Below are 15,526 nucleotides of genomic sequence, written 5' to 3'. Positions count from 1 at the left end.
TTTTATTGGTGGCAAAGGTGACAGTATAGTGCAGTGGGAAAGAACATTTTTTTGTTAATTGATACTGGGACAGTTGGAAAAAATTATATCTTGATCCTATGTTGTATCATATTTTTGTATTCCAGATGGATTGCAAATTTAAATGTGAAGATAAATTATTTTAATTTCTTTTCTAAAATTATTTTTTATTAAGGTGTAATTTACATATGGTGAAGTACACAGATCTTAAAAGATTGATGACATTTTACATATACCCAGCAGGATTGCTCATGATCCCTTTCAGATACCCCAAAGTAACCACTCTTCTTACTCTGTCAAAATAGGTAAATTTTGCCTGGTTTTTAATTGAGATTTAGAGGGTCTCTATCCCCTTAGCCCTAAAAGACTGTGGGAGTTTCACTTTAGCTCTTTGAAGGTGTGGGGTTTAATTCTTTATCCTCCTGCTCCATACAACTTCAAAATCTGACAATTGTCTTGAAGCCTTTTGAGACTAGCTGGGTTTTTGAGACAGGATCTCTTCCTTGGGCAAGATTTTGTCTCTTGAGCACCAAAATACAGGAAATTTTGTTTTGCCTTTTAGAAACACTCTGCTTAACTCCTCAGCCTCCCATATACAGCCTCAGAACTTAGCAAGTGTTGCATGAAAAATCTAGACATGTGTGGGGTGCTGCAAATTTACAATCTGCCATATAAACACCGTGCAACCATCAAAAAGCCTTGCTGGGTTCTTATTTCCTCAGTAGCATCCCTCTGCATGAGTTAGGTTCAAACCTCAGTCTGAGCCCGTAATCAGCAAATGCCCCTAGGAAAGAAAACTGCTAGTGATCATCAGCTTACCCTTGCTTGCTGCAGTTTAAGTTCATACAGTACTTGTTGCTTCCAGAACTCTTTGATGTTTTTTTATTTTTATTTTTATTTTATTTTATTTTTTGCCTTTTTGTGACCGGTAAGGGGATCGCAACCCTTGGTGTGGTGTTTCCCTCACCACGCTCAGCCAGTGAGCACACCGGCCATTCCTATATAGGATCTGCACTCTCCCAAGTGCGCCACGGGGCCAGCCCTCTTTGACGTTTTTTTTAAAAGCACACAGCTTTTACTAGTGTCACAGTATGACTGTTGAGCTGCCATCACCTACTTATCCTACCCAAAGGATGAAGACTGATAAAACTTTTAGAAAAAAGCATACAGCCTTGGGGCAGGCAAAGACTTCTTAAACAGGACACAAAATATGCTAATCATAGAGGAAAAAACTATAAATTGGACTATACTAAATTTAAGAATTTCTATTTATCAAAAAAAATTAAAAAGCAATTAAGTGGTAAAAGAAATCAAACAATACCTAAATAAATGGGGAGACATACCATGTTCATGGACTGGAAGATTCAACCTAGTAAAGATATTTATTTTCCCAAAATTGATCTATAGGTTTAAGACAATTTCTATCAAAATTCCAGCAAGGGTTTTTGTATATATAGAAAGCTTACCCTAAAATTTTGGAAAGGCACATGTCCTAAAATAGCTAAAACAATCTTAACAAAGAAGAGTAAAGTGGGAGGAGCCACTCTACTGATATTAAAGCTTAGTATGTAGCTCCAGTGATCCAAAACATTGACTGACACTGGCAAAGGGATAGATGCAAAGATCAATGGAACAGAATAAAGAACTCAGAAGTAGACCCTCACCAATATGCCTAACTGATTTTTGACAAATGTGCAAAATCAATACAATGGAGAAAGGATAGCCTTTTCAGCAAATGGTACTCAAGCAAATGGGTATATGTAGGGGGAAAAATAAAAGAAAGAAAGAATCTTGACCTAAGCCTCGCAATTTAAACTCAACTCCAAATCAGTCATAGACTGACATGTAAAACATTAAATATAAAACTTTTAGGAAAAATAGGAGAAAATCTAGGAGAGATCTAGGGCTACACAAAGAATTCTTACTGTGACCAAAAGCATGATCCATAAAAGGAAAAACTGATAAACTGGATCTCATCAAAATTAAAACTTTTTGCTCTGTGGAAACCCAGATGAACAGGATGAAAAGACAAGCTACATGCTGGGAGGATATATTGGCAAATCACAAATCCACAAAGAACTAGAATCTAGAATGTAGAAAGGGCCCTCAAAACTCAACAATAAAAAAATCAGGTCAGAAAGTGGGCAAAAGACATGAACAGACATTTCACTAAAGGGAATATACAGATGGCAATTAAGCACATAAAAATATATTCAACATCAATAGCCATTAGGGAGATTCAAATTAAAACCACAATGAGATAGAATGGTTAAAATAAAAAGTAGTGACAACACCAAATGGTGACGAAGAGGCAAAGAAACTGTATCCCTCTTACATTGCTGAAGGGTATGTAAAATGGTATGGTCACTCTACAAAACAGTTTGGCAGTTTCTTATAAAACTAAATATACAACTACCATATGACTCTGTACTCTGGGGTCTTTATCTCAGAGAAATTAAAACATGTTTACACAAAAACCTGTACGTGAATATTCATAGCAGCTTTGTAATAGACAAAAACTGGAATCATCCCAGACATCCTTCAACAGGTGAATGGTTTAAACAAACTGTAGAACATACATACCTTGAAATACTACTCAGCAATAAGAACAATAAAAGGGAATGAACTATTGATATTGATATTGATAGGACGAGTCTTCACATGATTATGCTAAGTGAAGAAAGCCAGTCCCAAGAGGTTACATGCTATGTGTTTCTAGTTATATAACATTTTTAAATGACAAAATTTTAGACATAGAGGAGAAGATTAATGATTGCCAGGGGTTAGGGATGGAGTGGAGGAAGGTAGGAAGGAGGTGGTTGTGGTTATAAAAGAGCAACATCAAGGATCCTTGTGATGTTGGGACCATTAAGTATCTTGACTGTACTGATAGATACAGAAAACTACACAGGTGATAAAACTGTATATAACTTATATTCACACAAATGAACAGAATAAAACTGAGACAACTGAATAACATTGCAATTTGTATGAATATTGTACTATATTAATACAGTATTTGTATCAGTATTGATACAAATTGATCATTAATTTGTATTGATGCAAAATGATCATTAGTACAGTACAATATTTGTATCAATGTCAATATCCTGGTTGCATGACGTTGTATTGATGTGTGACATTGTATCAATGTCAATATTGTATCAATATTGATACAAATTGATCATTAATACAGTACAATATTTGTATCAGTGTCAATATCCTGGTTGTCCCATTCTGCTATAGTTTAACCAAATGTTACCACAGAAGGGAACTGAGCAAAGTTACAAGGGATCTGTTTGTATTACTTCTTAAAACTGCATATAAATCTACAATCATCTCAATAAAATTTTAAAATAAAAAAAGATATAAAATTGAAAGACAGAAAAGGCAGAGGCAAGCCACAGAGTGGGAGAACATAGCTGCAATACATACAAAAGTCTTGTATCTAGAATATATAACTTCCTCAAATCAATAAGCAAAAGACAACTCAACAGAAAATATGGCAATAGCCCTTAACAGACACTTCATAAGAGCATGTTCAAATAGCCAACAAACATGAAAATGCAAATTAAAGCCACAGTATGGTAGCCCCTACGCACCCAACCAGAATGACTAAAATGAAAAAGACAGACAATATCGAATGCTGTAGATGATATATAGCAACTTGTTTGTCCTGCTTGTGTGAATGTACAGTGGTAAAACCACTTTGGAACATTGGCAGTATCTACTAAAGCCAAAAATAAAAATGATCTGTGTATATCATCTATTGCCCAATTATGTTCTATAAAGAATGACTATAAAACTTCAGAGGTGTACAACAATAAACATTTATTATTGCTTATAAGTATATGATTCATCTGCTCATTTCTATGGTTTTGGCTGGACATACATGGCTTATTCATGTTGTACTCAGCTAAGGGTCAGCCAATCAATTGCTTTTCTTGGTTGGGCTTTCTCAGATTTCTGGGGCCTCTGCTGAGATGCCTTTCTTCTGCTCCTCATGGGATCTTGTTCTCCAGCAGGCTAGCCCAGGTTTTGTCTCAGGCTAGCTGAGCGTGTTTTCGTGGCAATGACAAACAGAGGAGAGACAGGGAACAGAAGTGCAAAATGCCTCTTGAGGCCTACACTCAGAACTGGCACACTATAACTCTATCATATTCTATCAACCAGAGCAAATCACAAGTCCAGCCCAGAGTCCAAGAGTAGGGAATGGAACCAAAGGCACAATCTATAAAAGAAAGAATTGATAAGCTAGACTTCATTAAAATTAAAAATTTCTTCTCTGTGAAAGAAAGATACTGTCAAGAGAATGAAAAGATAAGCCAGAGACTGGGAGAAAATATTTGCAAAAGACATATCTGATAAAGGATTGTTATCCAAAATATACAGATAACTCTTAAAACTAAACAATAAGAAACAAACAATCAGATTTGAAAATGGGCCAAAGACCTTAACAGACACCTTGCCAAGGAAGATATACAGATGGCAAATAAGCATATGAAAAGATGTTCCACACCGTATGTCATTAGAGAAATGCAAACTAAAATGAGATTACAACTACAAACCTACTAAAATAGCCAAAATCTAAAACAGTGACACCACCAAATGCTGGCAAGGATGTGGGGCAACAGGAACAATCATATACTGCTGGTGGGAATGCAAAATGGTACAGCCACTTTGGAAGAAAGTTTGACAGTTTCTTACAAAACTAAACATACTCTTCACATAGGATCCAGCAATTCTGCTCCTTGGTATTTACCAAAATGAGCTGAAAACTTATGTCCACACAAAAACCTGCAAACAGATGTTTATAGTAGCTTTATTCTTAATTGCCAAAACTTGGATGAAACCAAGATATTCTTCATTAAGTGAATGGATCGACAAATTGTGATACAGCCAGACAATGAAATATTACTCGGTGCTAAGAAGAAATGAGCTATCAAGCCATGAAAAGATCTGGAGGAATCTAAAATGCATATTACTAAATGAAAGAAGCTTATATGAAAAGGCTACATATTGTATGATTCCAACATATGATATTCTGGAAAAGGATATGGAAACAGTGAAAAAATCAATGGTTGCCAGGGATTGGGGGAAGGGAGGGATGAATAGGCAGAACAGAAAGTATTTTTAGGGCACTGAAACTACTTTGTATGAAACTATAATGGTGGATATATGTCATTATACATTTGCCCAAACCCATAAAATGTACAGCACCAAGAGTGAACCCTAATGTGAGCTACTGTCTTTGAGTGATAATGATGTGCCAATGTAGGTGATCAGTTGTAACAAATGTACCATTCTGGTGGGAGATGTTGATAGTGGGGGAGGCTGTGTATGTGTGGGTCAGGAGATATATGGCAACTCTCTACCTTCCTCTCAATTTTGTTGTGAAAATAAAGTTGCTCTAAAAAATTAAACTCTTTTTAAAAAATAAAAAATAAGAGGAGAGTAATATATCTTAACTCATTTTATGAGCTAGCATGATTTTGATACTAAAACCTGACAAGGATATTACCAAAAAAGGAAAATTAAGGCCAGCGTCTCTCATGAAAACATTATTGATCTATAAAACAGATAATACATGATACCAGATTGATTTAACACTGAAAAATCTGTGTAACTCACTATATTAACAGAATAAAAGAAAAAATCATGTAACCACCTAAATATACACAGAAAATTCACTATCCATACATGATTTTTAAAAACTTTTTATTTAGGAACAAAAGAAATAGCTATAAAACTCTAATAAAGTATATTTACAAAAACCTACGGCTAACATCATACCTAGTGATAAGATGCTGAAGGCTTTTCATGAAATCAGGAACAAGGGTAATATAATCACTTTTATTCATTATTGAACTGGTGGTTCCTAACCAGGGCAATAAGGCAAGAAAAAGTGGGTATAAGAATTGGGGGAAAAAAGAAATAAAACTATTATCATTTACAGATGACATGATGTGTGCATATAAAAAAATGAAATTTAAAAATGATATTATTTACAATGGCACTAAAAGTATCACCTAGTAATAAATGTGGAAAAGACAAGGAAACAGACAGACACCTAGTAATAAATGTGGAAAAGACAAGGAAACAGATTCTCCCTTAGAACCTTTAGAAGGAACACTGCCCCAATGACACTTTGATTTTAGGACTTCTGACCTCCAGAACCGTGCATTAATAAGTTTGTTTTGTTTAAGCTACTAAATTTGTGGTAATTTGTTACAGCAGTAATAGGAAACAGAGTATCTACTGGTGATTTTTGCCTAATCCAGTCTTCACTATGATTGCAAAATGCCATTTTCCAACTCCAATGCTCCCTTCACATTTACCAGTTGCCACTTAACGTTGTACTTCAGCAAAAAAACTCCTCCCTGCTACCCACTACATATGTATGTACATAAATTTATCTTTCTATTATCAGTATGAACTCATAAAATCTACAAGTTATCCCAGATTTGGCCCATGGGGGTCTCTTCAAACTGGCTCCATTGTTCTTGTAACATGCTCCCATCAGTGTGTTTGTGTGGGTGTGCGTGTGTGTGTGTGTGTGTGCATGTGCGTGTGTGTGCATATGCATGTGTGTGTGTGCGTGCGTGCGTGCGTGCGTGCGTGTGTGTGTGTGTGCGTGTGTGTGTATACTTCCCGACTTTCTAGCATAACAAGATATCTCAGGCTCATCTTGTATACTTCCTGCCCCAGCCCTACAATCAGCCATTTCTCCAAGCAGGTGTGGCTCCTTTCAGGAGAGAATGGTTTTAGAAACCAAGCTCTAAGAACTAGATGTGCTTATTTCTACAGGGGATCTTTCCTTCTTGGCCCTTTCAGCAGACAGAGCTAGTAAATACATGCATGCATATACATGTATGTGCACATACATAGGCATATACACCCACATATTTATATATACCTATTTTAGAAATCATGAGTTCACACAATAATCTCCAATTCCAGTTCATTCCTGTATGGGATTTTCTTGCCTTCCTCCATTCCATAGTTATGTGTCTCTTCTTTGACAGCGAGAACTCTAGCTCCCAATAACATCAACTCATTTACTCCTTTGCCGAAACCTATAATACATCCAAAATCGTTTTAGAACTGATTTTCCCATAACACTATATATAAAAAAAAAAACCTCAATAAAAATAGTTCAGGATTTGTTTGTAATTCTCCCCTGACCCCCTTCCCTACCACAGGCTAAGAGTATCAAATACTGTGTTCATAAATTGGGTGGATTATTTCTTTCTTTCCTCTGCAGTGGGACTATTGTATTCATTAGAAGTACAGATTGGGTTCATGGTTTTACTTTGCTTTCAGTTTTAGGCATTTTTTCCTCTATCTATTCTTATGGATGAAACTTTACTTTTGTCCATGTAGGACATTCACATACTTCAAAAGTCAAAAGTATGCAAAAAAGAATACTTGGGGAAGTGTCGCTCATTCCCTTATTCCTTCTGCCCCTCACCCTTTACATGTAACTTCATTGTTTTACACTCTATCCTGCCTGTGTTTCTAGTTGTATTTATAAGTGGATATATGTATGTTTTCTTATTTTCCCTTTTTTCTTACAAAAAATGTAGCAGACTATATATGCTCACTTGTACTTTGTTTTTTTTTTTCACCTAATACCTCCTGAAATTCACTCTGTATCAGTTCATAGAGATTTTCATCAATCTTTTTTTACAGCACATAGTATTCATTGTATGTATCATAGTTTATTCGATCAGTCTCCTATGCTTATACATTTATGTAGTTGCCAATATATTGCTGTTACAAATAATGAAGCAACAAATAATCTTATGCATATGTATTTTTGTGTTGTTGGAGTTGTATCTTCAGGGTAAGTTCTTTTACTTCAATATTAGAAATTTATACTAAAGAAATAATTAGATATGCACATAAAGATTAAAGTACAATAATGTCCATGAAATTTAAATTCTACAGGCAATATCAGTAATATCCAAAATGCCCTGAAACATGGTATCATCTAAATAAATTCTGTTAGATCCATGTAATATTATGTAGCACTTAGTATCGTTTTTCAAAGAACAATAATGACATAGAAATATGCTTGTGAATTTTCAAATGAAAAAAATTGGGAATAAAACAATATATACAATATGATGTCAATTTTGTTATAAAATTGTGATATATATTTTTAATTAATTAATAGATTGATTAATTTTACATTCTATGATGTTACAGAGCAGTTGGGGGGGTCGGGGGGAGAGGAAAGGAGGAGGGTAATAGGGTGAGAGGAACAGGAAGGAGGGGGAGCGTGGTCGAGGCCCATGGTACTCCCCTCATTCCGGCAGGGGAGACCAGGGGGTTTCCAGAGGTGGTTCAGTCATGGCTGGGATGGATGCAGATGTCGGGGGGGTGGGGGTGGCTGAAGTCCTTGACCCCCACAGCCCCAGCTTGGGAGCCTGGGGGGTTTCCAGCCCTTCTAGGTTTCATAGGTGTTCTTTGGTGAAGTGAGACCTTTACTGATTAATATCAAACTTTGTCTCAGGTCTGTGGGTATTTTGTTTCTTTCAATTCTGTGTTCGATTATTCGCTGTTCCGACCACTTAAACTCTGCACTGGAACTAATGTATTGTCCTTTGCTTACTTCTAAAGTGGTGGAACTTGCTGTGGGGACCAGCACTTGAGCCCTGTGGTTGAGCTACATGCTGCTTTGCTGCTGATTCCCTGGGAAGGCTTTGTGTGCAGCTCAGGTTTTAATTGTTAATCTTGTAGGTACTTCTCGGTCTTGTGAGATCCAGTACAGCTGGGTTGTGTGGGAACTCTGGTCTGGACCTGAGAATTTTTGGCAAACTGCCCCCACCTGCAGTTCTATATTCCTGACCAATCGCCAATGAGTGGTCCTGTGCTGATTTGGGGGCAGATCAGCTGTCTTTGCTGTGCCCCAGTGTTCTGTTCCCCTGGTGGCCCATCTCTCCCACCACCCACACTCCAAACACTTCCCACAGGATGGGCCACGCGCCAGTCCCTTGTGATGATTCACAGTCTCTGAGTGGCTCCTTTTCTCAGTTATCTGTGGCACCTCACTCCTGTGTTGGCCCATGGGAACCCTGTTAGTGATCTTGCTGGCTTGAGGGCCACCAAGGCACTTTTCTCCCTGCTGCCTCCAAGCAACTTCCTCTGAAGGGCACAGCTGCGGCTTTTGCCAGCTCTTAGTCCATGTGCTCAGCAGCTCTAGACTTGAAGCTGCTGGGGCTCAAAATGGTGGGAACAATCCTTTCTTTCTCTCATTGTGGCTTCTCCCACCTTCGTGATCTCCATGGGTCTCTCCTCCTCTTCCCCTGAGCTGTAGAGGCCCAAGCTTGGCTGTCATTGCTTTTTAATAGTTGTAAGTTGGTTGATTTATGGGAGAGAGTGACATTAGTGACTATCTATTCCACCATCTTGACTGGAAGCCTCTGGGGTAAATTCTAAAAGCATAATTGTTTGGTTAAGGGCAAATGCAGAGGTAGTTTTATAAAATGTTATCAAATTTTCCTCCATAAGGTTGAGGCAATTTTTATTCCTACCAATAGCATATGAAAGAGAGAGTTTTTTGTTTTTGTTTTTTTTATGTACAATTTCTTTTTTCAGTCTTACAGACTCCCATCATTTCCAAAGTTACTTATGTCAGCACCACCCCCTTCAGTGAGGTTGTTTCACACATTTGTAAGACAATATTGGTCCATTTCCATTGCTTATAACAAAACACCTGAAACTGGGTGATTTACAAAGAAAACAAAATTTACTGCTTACAGTTTCTGAGGCTGAAAGTCCAAAGTCCATCTGGTGTTGGTGACAGTGACCCAGGGGTCTCACATTGCAAGATGGTGGAAGCAGAAAGAGCAGAGAGAGAGAAAAACGGACACTCCTTTTCTTTTAAAGCCCTCAGAACCATGCCCCTGACCACCATTTTTAATGGTTTTTAATCCATTCACTACTACATGGTCCTACAATCTAATCACCTCTTCAAAGCTCCACCTTTCAATTACCATAATAGGATTTCCCACCCTCTTAACAGTCACAGTGGGGGCTAAGTTTCTAATACATAAAACTTGGGAAACACAGTTCAAGCTTCAGTAAACTTTAGGGGGACACAATTCAATCCACTTCATTAGTTAGATTTTGTCATGGTTTGCATTTGTATCCTGGAATCCCTCAACCTCCTAAATGATAATTTTAAAAAAATTTACATACATCAAGTTTTCACTCTTTGTACTCTAAAGTTCTATGCGTTTTAACAAATCCTTAACGTTATGTGTTCATCATCTCAGCATCATACAAAACATTACGCTGCTCTAAAAAATCGCCTGTGTTTCACCTATTCAACTCTACCCTCGCCTCTCAAACTCTGGCAACCAGTGATGTTTTTGTTATCACTATAATTTTTCCTTTTTACAACGTCAGGTGGTTGAAATCATATAGTATACAGCTTTTTCAGAACTAGCTTCTTTCACTTATTAATATGTATTTAAGATTCATTCATGTCTTCCACGACTTAATATCACATTTCTTTTTATTATTGAATAATTTTCCACTGTATGGATGTACCATGGTTTGTTTGTTCACTCACCTACTAAAGAACACCCTGATTGCGTCCAGTTTGGGGTCATTATGAATAAAGCAGCTATAAACTTCCATGTGCAGGTTTTCATGTTGTCAAAAGTTTTCAGCGAGAGTTTGTTTTCTACAGCTTTGACAACAGAGTGTAGTTTCAAGCTGTTGAACTTTTGCCAGTCTAGTAAATGAGAAAGTTTCTAGCTGTAGTTTTATTTACACTTCTCTTATAAGTGAAGTTGAACATCTTTTCATATTTTAAGTATGATTTTTATATCTCTTCCTGTTAATTGTTCATATATTTTGTGCAACTTTCCAATAGGACTTTTTATCTTTCGGCTTCAATTTTCAAAAGTTGTTTGTTTTTTTTTTTTGTTGTTGTTGTTTTTTTTTGCTATATATTAGGGACTGCTATGAACTGAATTGTCTTCCCAGAATTCATATGTTGAAGCCCCCACTGACTGTATTTGGAGATGGCACCTTTAGGAGGTAATTAAGTTTAAATGAGGTCATAAGGTTGGGGCCCTAATCTAACAGGATTAGTGTCCTTACAAGAAGAGACATCAGAAAGCACACTTTCTGCCCACCCCACCCCCACTCCACACGCCCACACTCAAGGAGAAAAGGCAATGTGAGGACAAAGCAGCTGTCTGCAAGCCAGGAAGAGAGCCCTTACCATGAACCAAACCCTGCTAGAAACTTTCTAGCCTCCAGAATTTTGAGAAAATTAATTTCTATTGTTTAAGCCACCCAGTCTGTTATTTTGTTTTGGCAGACCTAGCAAACTAAGACAGGGACAATAGAGTTTATCTGTGCTATATTTTGCCAATATTTTTTTTCCAGTTTGTTTTTTGACTTTTGACTTTCTTATGGTGTTTTTTGTTTTTGTTTTTTCCACGCTGAAGTTTTGTTTTTGTTTTTAATGTGGTAAAGGAAGGAGTATTACAAGTCTTTTCAGATAATTGTGGATATTGTCCTCTGATTCTATGCTAAAACTCAACAAGTGGCCGGTTCTTAAAGGTTAGTAGTTATGTAGAATTTGAAAACATATCAGTAACTTTTTACACTCTGTGACATTAAATCCATTGGTTTATCTTGCACTTTGAACATATCTTTTTACCAATGCATTATTTTGTGCCATCATTTATTGGTCATTTAGAAAATATTGGTTTACTAAGTTATGCAGATTTTCTAAATGTTGACAGATTTTATTATACAACATTATTAGTTAATACTATCACCGATCTCATCAGAAAAACTAAGTATTGGAAAGCTGTCAAGTTTATGGTGGGCAATACAAGCTTTTAAAATCTTTTAAATTTGTTTCATTAAGGATATTCTTAATTCATAAGTGAAACTAGCTGTGTGTGTGTGTGTGTGTGTGTGTGTGTGTGTGTGTGTGTGTGTGTGTGTGTGTGTGTGTGTGTGTGTGTGTGTGTGTGTGTGTGTGTGTGTGATGAGGTGAAGGATCCCAGGTCTGCTAGTACAGTTTGGGGCTACTGCTTTGATTCATGTTAAGGCACTAACCCTTTACCCACCAGTGCTTATTTTTTACTATCAGTGCAAATGTCAACACAGTGAAAAAGGCAAATAAGGCTTTCATATTATTATAGAAGAGGTTTTAACCCACAGGCCCCATGAAAGAGTCGCAGGGACCCCACATTTGTCTTCGGACCACACTTTGAGTATCACTGCTCTGCAGGTAGCCTAAATCCTTCAAACTGTGTTTTCAATCTAGCTCTACCTAACCTCAGGGGAAAAAATATTTAAATCTAGAGACCCCTATAGGCATGAAAAGAGGTAAGACAGCCCTCTTCCTTCCTACATGCACTCTTAGATGGGTTTCCTTGGCCCTTTTGTTATTCCTCATTAAGGGTAAGTATTCACATGTAGTTCCCTTCTCTAAAGAAGGGCATTAGCTGTTTAACAAAGACAGGATGGGGTGAATGTTGTTGAAAACAAGGGAAAGGATCAGATGTTGCCGCCAATTGCAGATCAAAGAGAACCCATCTCTGAAGTAACCAAGTGAGGAAGAAAGGCTTCAGCCTGCAGAGATGATGAAGATATCTGTTATGTGGATACAGAACTTCAGTTTGTCATTGGGGGCAGATGGTGGTGAGAGAGAAGTACAGAGGTTTCCCAAGGGTTTCTTTCCTAGGATCCCCTGTCCCCTCTTGCACACACTCTTCTTGGTTTGATGTGTGTTGATCAAAAGTTTAGAAACTAGCTAGAGATCCACCCCCTGCCCTTCCACAAATAAGGTCAAGGTAAACAGAAGGAAATGGTGACACCTCCATTGTTTGACTCTCAGATCATCAAAGGTCTTGGGGAACACTCTGGGGGGTTGGTCAGGAGGTAGTGGGGAAACCAGGAATGCTCAGCCCTGCCCATTGGCCCAAACACAGTCTCCACTTCGCTGGAGGGCCATTCTGCCTGGGTTAAAGCTTTTAAACTGGAATCTTTGATCCAGCACTTCCACTTCTAAGAACTCATCCTTGACAGCCAGGTGTACACAGAGGTGTTATCTCTAAGGATAGTCATCATGTCTTTATAATGGAGTTGAAAACAACCTGAAAGAAGAAAGCAAAACAAGATGAAACAATAAGGAGTTGGTTAAATAAATGATGGTGCAGCTCCAGGATGCTGTGGAAAAGTGTTTCATTCTCAAAACCGGAGTCTGCAGAACCCCAAAGGACACTGAGACCCTTTCTGGGGATCCAAAAAATCAAAACTATTTTCACAATAATACTAAGTCATTATGTGACTTTTCACTGTACTGATCTTTACACAGATGATGCAAAAACGATAGCAGGAAAAATTGCTGGTGACTTGGCACAAATCAGCAATGGCATCAAATTGTACAAATAATCATTTTATCATTTATTGCCAAGTACTCACAGAAAAAGAAAGAGCCAGTTTCACTTAAGAATGTCCTTGATGTTAATTTTATTAAATCTCAACCCTTTAGGACACATTTAGAAATATTCTGTGTGACTAAACGGGAAGTAGGCACTTCTGCTATATTACCAACTAGGATGATTGCCTTGAGAAAAAGCTCTCATGTGATTGCGCTGTGAGCTAAACTAGCTGCTTTTCTCATGGAACACCATTTTTACTTGAAACAACCGACTGCAGGGCTGTATTATATTTTTATATTATATTTATATTTATATTATATTTTGCACTTTTTATATCATATTTTTATATTATCTTATTTCTAAAAAGATAGAAAAATTGTATTTTACAACTGTGTTTGTTGGTATAAAGATAAATATATTAATATTATCTGTTAAAATATTTTCTTCAATCTGAAAGAACTTTTCTTTTTTTTCTTTTATTTTTAATAATCTTTGTTTGCTACTTCTGATTTTATTTTATTTCTATTTTTTTGTTTTTGGTTGTTTTGTTTTGTTTTGTTTCTGGTGGCTGCCTGGTTTAAGGATATGAACCCTTGACCTTCTACTTCTGATTTTAGAAGAAATTAAGACATTTTAGTGGGTCCGTGAAGTCCTGTGGGCCTTGACACTGTTCCTAATGGAGAAGTTGGGCCTGACCCACAGATAAACTAAGATTATTCAGAATTACGTGTGTGCAAGACTGAACCCTTGATGAGGTACCGTACAGTTTTAGTATATAGTATATATTTGTCTTTACACTCAAGTGGGGTTTTTTTTGTTTGTTTTTGTTTTTGGTTTTTTTGTTTTTTTAATGGAGGAAGTGGCCAATGGAGGCAAAAATCCCTAAGGTCCCTGAAAGTCATAATGCTGTCCTATGTATGTGGTAGATATTTTCTTGAAAATGAGTGAAATGAAGCCATCACTTCAAAGTGACATATATTGCCACTGTGACATATATTGCCAAATTTGAGCTTTCAAGCAAAAATTACAATTCTGGGAAATGTGTATGTGCTACCATGAACTTGACAACTTTCCAATACTTAAAAACCTTTAGATGAAATTAGTAGTAATATTAATGGATGTGATTTCCTAATATTGCACAGTGAAATGTGTTTACATCTGGGAGAACTGTATAACTCAGTAAATCAATATTTTCCAAATGACCAATGTATGATTTTACCAAATTATGCATGGCTAAAGGACCCACTCAAAATACAAGAAAAACCAATGGATTTTAATATAAATGAGTTCAAAAGTTTATTGACTGGTTTCAGATTCTACATTGCAATTAAATTTTAAGAAACCACGACTTCTTGAATTCTGGTGTAATATCAAATAAAAACATCTGTAATTATCTGAAAAGGCTATTAAAATCCTCTATTCTTTTCCAAACACATATCTGCATAAGGCTGGATATTCTTCATATACTTCAAACAAAACAACATATAGCAGCTGATCGAATACATGCAAGACATGGGACTCTAGCTATCTTCTGTTACACCGGACATTAAAGAGGTGTGCAAAATTGTAAAACAATGCCATTCTTCTGACTAATTTTTTTTGTTCGGAAAACATAATTATTTTTATAAAAATACATTATTTATGTTAACATATAACTTGTTTACATGTTAACTTTTTTAAATGAATAAATGAATTTTTAAAAAATGAATATTTCAATTTTTTTCCTGCTTTAATTTCTAATAGAGAAAATATTGATAGATACAGCCCACATAAACAAAGCTCTTCAGAGTCCTCAATAATTTTAAAGAGGGTCAAGGGGTTCTGAACCTAAATAGTTTGAGAACTGTTATTGTAAACACATGGCAAAATGTTCATAAAGGACCATCAAGTTTAAAAAGCATGTGACAAGCACCAGATAGAGGAGAAACTCATCTATGTTTAATACTAAATGGATATGAACACAAAGGCTGAAAGGGAACAGTTGTTCTCTCCTAGTGGTGTGCTTAAGGTGATCTTAATTTTTCCGAGTATTTTTATTTTCCAATTTTCCCTGGTGAGTATGCATTTATTTTGCAATTGGAAAA

The sequence above is a fragment of the Cynocephalus volans genome, chromosome 2 (assembly GCF_027409185.1).
Source record: "Cynocephalus volans isolate mCynVol1 chromosome 2, mCynVol1.pri, whole genome shotgun sequence".
Taxonomy (NCBI): domain Eukaryota; kingdom Metazoa; phylum Chordata; class Mammalia; order Dermoptera; family Cynocephalidae; genus Cynocephalus; species Cynocephalus volans.
This window is presented reverse-complemented; position numbering follows the sequence as displayed.